Raw genomic sequence first — 5,944 nt, 5'->3', positions numbered from 1 at the left:
CTGGACTCGCTGTCCATGGAGACACCCATAAATATCAAGGAATTAAGCTGTGACCAGAAGGAACCAGTGCCAAGAATCAAAGGTCCTAATACTGTACTTTGTGAGTCCTGTGGAAAGAAGCGTCACTGTGCCAAGTCAAGGATGACTACAAGCCTAGAAAATCAGGTTGTGGTAGAGGGTGAGTGTATTTGGTAAATTGGAGGGGACATTAAGAGATTTACCCACTGGCCCTCATGTTTGGGGGACTCAAAGGAGTCTGAAACTTTGTTAAATACATCTGTCTGTTGTTGAAAATATATTCCTTTTACCATTCCTATCTTTTTTTTTTCTATTTTTAAAAACTTGACCTGAAATGGAATTGCTACCAGTTCATGCATTCTGTAGATTGAAAGTGATATCAGCCCAGGGTTCTTAGAAGCTCTTGGATTCATGGTCATCCCGAACATAGAATCTATTCTTGTGACTTGAAGAATTAGGGCCCTTGTGTCTCCCAATATCTCTTGGATCACCATGACAAATGATGGCAATCTTCACAAACATAGCCTCTACCTCAAAATTAGAAATATCGTTTCCCAAACACTCTCTTGTTAAAATTGAAGTTGTATCTGACGAAGGGGCAGATCAATATTTCAGAACACCCCTCGCAAGACATTCTCTAGCTCTGTTTGTCAAGCATTACTTAGCAACCAGCTACCATGTAGGCGCTGTGACCAGTGCTGAGGCTCAAAGACATGACACACATTCCGCAAGCTGAAGACGTTAAATCTAGAGAAGGGGTCGTCCAACATGAGTCAAGCAATACTGTGAGGACATGAACCTGGTACCAAGGGTGTTCAGTTCAGACTTCCAACGAGCATTTGCCAGAGAGTTCATCAAATCCCACTTAGAGTGGCCATCCTTGGCAGAGGGAATGACTTGTGGCCATTACAGTTCGCAATAGGTATCATTAGAAATGATAATAAGAATAAACAGTTTGAACTCGAGCTTGGAGGTCTTCTGCAAGATAGTATCCAGTATTCACCTTACTAATTACTTTCTATTTAAAGCATTGGTCATTTTTGCACATGAGCAGAGTGGAGAAATTAATTATTCTCTATCTATATTATAATGGATGCATGTTCTGAAAGCTATCTGTGAGATATTCAAAATAAGGAAGGCCTGAGATGAGGTAGCTGCCTCTTTCTGTCTCGCTCACAGTGAAGTGTAGTTGGTAGTGAAATGGAGACAGTGCTGAGGTTCTCAGGCACTGTGTAGAATGTCTCTCTTAGCCATGTTTGTTACTTGAAAGCAACAGAAACTGAGTCAGCTGGCATTAGGTAGAAAAGAGGTTTTTCTTTTGTGGGACTGAGAATTGAAGCCAGGGCTTCATGATTGCCAGACAAGTCCTCTAGCCCTGAGCTCCATGCCCAGAGCTGAGAAAATATTTAATTGGCATCTGTGGCTCATGAGATGACGCAAGACTGGAGATGAAAAACACTTCTTGGAGAAAAATAAAGAATCGAGATATGAAGAAGAAGGAGAAGAAGAAGAAGAGGAGGAGGAGGAGGAGGAGAAGGGAGAGGGAGAGGGAGAAGAAGAAGAAGAAGAAGAAGAAGAAGAAGAAGAAGAAGAAGAAGAAGAAGAAGAAGAAGAAGAAGAAGAAGAAGGTAGAAGTCCTCTACCTCTTAGTAGATATTCTAAACCTTTTCAGAAGACCATAAGCTTTCCTACCCCTCCCTCACTACTGACCATGGCCTTTCTTTGAAGGGACAATCAGCTTGGCCAACTTTTCAGATGGTCCCTGGATGTGAGTCCTTGTTGGCTGAATTTTAGTTCCAAACCCATTTCCTAACTGTTTGCAGGCACGGTGGAGGTGGAGCCTCTCTATTCCTTTTCAATATGGCTGATGGGGCAGAAGACACTATATCCTACCCCTGTGGCTCTTTATCAGCAAGATCTCCCACACAGTACGAGGATCCCCATCAGAAAGTCCCTCACACCTTTAATTTTTTTTGCTCACTCCAAAATAATTTTATTGTACTTAGACTAGAAATCTTCTATTCAGTTTTTGCCTCTAATTTTAAAATTAAGGAAAATATTAGAAATCTAGGAGAAACTAAAAAACAACAACAAAAAACATTAATTATCATAATTAATTATGATAGAAAGATATTCTATTGCTTTTTCTAGAAAAATAGGAGATTGAAATAGGAGTTAAGATCAGAAACCATGACTGAACCTTGGTGTGAGCCGTGCAAAGCTCAGCGGGTTCCTGGAAGATCTTTCTAACTGCATCCCCCACCCCCTACACTTCCACAATAAATCATGGACTTGAACAAAAAAATCTCCTAGGAGAGTCCATCTGAGGGTCTTACAATGTAACAAACTCTCAGAATATTTACGTGGAATTTGTCAAATAATTAGCATGGGTCTTTATTTTCAAGAGCAGAAATGAGAATACATACAACACCATGAATGGGCACATGTCAACTTTATTCTTTCTTCTTCACTGATGTTTTCTTGCGTTGTAAAAGCTGGAGATCTCAACTTTTTTTTCTGACTTCCTCTGGAATTTCGGGCCTAAGGTATGACTGTAGCAACTAAACCCACTGAGTACCAACCAGTAGCACTTTAAGGTCCTTCCATCTGACTTGCTATCACTACGACCACAAAGCCACTGTTGGAGGAGGCAGTGGCGTACTTGGGTTTGCCTAATGGGCAAGGCATGGACCTTTCTTTAGCCAGCATTTTCTCAGGGCTGTGCTTATGATAAGTGACTAATGGATGAAGTGATATTTCCCTTCCGAGCAAAGTTTCTTTCTTTCTAGTCTCATTTAGGGCTTGCTATAAAGACAGGGAACTTGCCAGTCTCACGTCTCCTGATCAGGGCTGTGGTTATGACACAGGCCTGTCATTCATGCTGTATTAACCAAGACCCCTCCATGAGGTCAGCAAACTTTCTTATATTTTTGGTTGTGAGCCTAGCCTTTAACGGCTGAGCCATCCCTCCAGGCCAAGGTCAGCAAACTTTCTGCAGAAAACCAGAGAGTAAATATCCCAGGCTTTGAAGGACAACGTAAGCTCTTATAGACACTCAACAGTGCCATTTTACAGCCTAATGCAATCTTAGGCAGTCGTAAATGAATTAACACGGTTATGTCCAAGTAGACTCTACTTACAGTAGGTGATGGGCAGAATGTGACTTCTATACATGATGCAAAGCCCTTGATATTGTGCGACCTGGAGCCTGTAGGGGAGGTAAGCCTGGCTATTAAGTGCAGACTCAAAAGTGATTTGTCAGAAATGTACATAAGCATAGATATGGCTCCTCAATTGGTCACTTCATGAAATGGCAGGGATGACACTGGCCAGAAAGATCTCCAAAACTCCCAGTTAAACTGCTTCGGGATGAGAGTCAGTGACCCTCCATCAACTAAAGTATCACAGTTACTTTACTTTATAGCAGTGGTGCTGAACCTGAACTATGGTAGACTGAGAACAGTTGGTTTGTTTTCAATACAGGGCTGCTTGACCATGCTCCTGGAATGTCCGTATCTCTCCAGAAGATTTGTACCACAATCTATACTCATTATACTGTCATTATCTCAATTATTTCATTTTATGTGTACGCTTTTATTTAAAAAAAGCCAAAAGGTTATCTTATTAAATTAAGATAAAATGGCAGTTAATCTACATCATTATCAAGAATAGGAATGTGCATTTATCTGAATCTCTGTTTACAGACATCAATGGCCAGTTAGTGTACTCATATTTAGGAGGGCAACATGATAAAAGACTTCCTTCCTCTGATAGCTCATTTTGTATTAACATATTCCTGTCACCCGTTAGGCAATTAACAGAGACTAAAGGAATACTAATTGTAGCCTTCCCTGCCAATATGCCAGGTCAACTTTATTCCTGGGAGCTCAGTTGTTGATTCATAATCATTAGAAGTGATAAAAGACATCAATTCTCCTGGTATTTCTATGGAAATGGAGGTTAGAAAAGGGCCTTTCTTACATGACTTTGTTGTAAAATAAATCCTCTAAGGAGACGGAGGGGTCAGTAAAAATTTCCAAAAGAGGGATACTAAAAATGCAGGAGACTTCCAAAGTGATATCAAATTTTTCATAGATGATGATAATTTTGGAAAAAAATGGCTGCAACAAACCTCACTTCATGAAAGTATACCCATCAAAAGCCAGTCTCCAAATAACGCTACACAGACTAAAACTTTCAGGTGTGCCCACCTCAGTCCCTTTCATCAGTTCCAAGAGGGTCTCCTTCATGCTCCCTGGTAATTTTATATCGACTGCTCCACGTGCAATGAGTGAATTGCACGTGGAAATTGCTTCTGGAAATTGCTTTAGCTGAAAGCCACCTTGCATCAGTCCTGCTAGATGCAATCCAGGAAAGAGACAGAGAAGTTCCTGGGACTTCGGAAATAGTTGAGAAAAGAAACAGGCGACTCCGTGTCGGGAAGAATGATAAGAGGGTTGAGCCAACAGCACCAAGGTGCAGGGAAAAGTTATGCAACTGCCCTATTAACATACTGCATTTGATTTGACTCCATTATATTTCATCAAATAGTTTAGAAAGCCCCCAACATAAAACATCACCCTAATTATAATCATATATTTGGAAATTTAGCGTGCATACCATAATGCACCATTAGTTACACAAATAACTAATAATTTGCTAATGACAATATTATGTTAAGTCAGTTTAGGGGCAATTAAAGTGAGTGATATTTACATATGCCTAATGAATCACAGTCGATGGCAGATTAAGAGATGCTAATGAATATTCATCCAGACATTCGCAACCAGCTTCACAGTTTATAAACTGAATTATGGTTGATTTGCCCTTTTAAAAATGAATGTGTGAGTATCTTCTGCATGGTGAGAATGAACAATTGGGCCCGACTGTAAAAAAATTTTAAAGCAGTGTGCTGGTCAGAACACAAAACATTTTTATGCACTCTCTTACCCTCGGCTTCAGGGCTCTTTTTTATATCGTCGATCAGTGTTGATGAACTATCTCCGTTTTCATTTCCACCCGTGACATGAAATATCGAAACTGTTTGCTGTAAGATTGAGTGGAATCTAAGTTTTATGCAGCCCCACTGAGGAAGCAATTGCAGGTAGTGTTTGCCGTTGAAACAGTGACTGCAGACTCGCTTTATGCTGTTACCGTCCTCCTGTGACCTGAAAGGATGCTTTTGTGGCTGTAGTTTGTCGCGATAAAATTGGGGTAGATTTATTATCCGCTCCACTTGCTCCTTTTAAACAGTAACAAAACCAGTAGTGTAGCCCTGATAACACAAGTTAAGCCTAAACAAGGTTATGGTTTGAATATTGGCTTTTCCCCAAAAGCAGTAACCCTTCCTGCCGTAGTGAGCTGGTTTTGAATATTGTCCTTTACTCCCTTTGCAACAGTTACAGGTGAATCTCCAATTTTCTCTCAGTTCCACAGCCGTTCTAAGGAGGCTTCCAGGATCTACAACTCACATTTTTGTTTGACCTCAGGCGAGATGATTTTTGTCTCTGCAGTGTCTGATTGGGGAACGGCTAACAGTTGCTATTAGGTTTCTTTATCTTTTAAGGGTGCAGAGTTGAAAGCCAGAGTATCTCGGGTGATGGGAGTAAGGATGCTATTGACAGCCGACCCAAGCAAAACATGAGCCTCAAATGAACTGAACGTTAAGGGGTCATCAAAACGAGAGGAAGTTTCTTTAAAGGCTCAGAGGTTGACTTTATGTCTGACATTCCAACTCAGCTTGTTCTCACAATATAGATCCATTTCATATTATTAAACAACTTGAAGGTCAAATAGTCCATGACTTTTATAACTAATGGCATTTTAGCTTCAAAAGGAACTCCAGTGGAGTGTGCTGGTAGTAGATTTAGAGATATAGGTGTCTTGTATCTCCTGCCCAGCATTTCCTTCAGCTGATAGGGATTTT

This window comes from Chionomys nivalis, chromosome 2 (genome assembly GCF_950005125.1).
Source record: "Chionomys nivalis chromosome 2, mChiNiv1.1, whole genome shotgun sequence".
Taxonomy (NCBI): Eukaryota; Metazoa; Chordata; class Mammalia; order Rodentia; family Cricetidae; genus Chionomys; species Chionomys nivalis.
Note: the sequence above shows the minus strand (reverse complement) of the source record.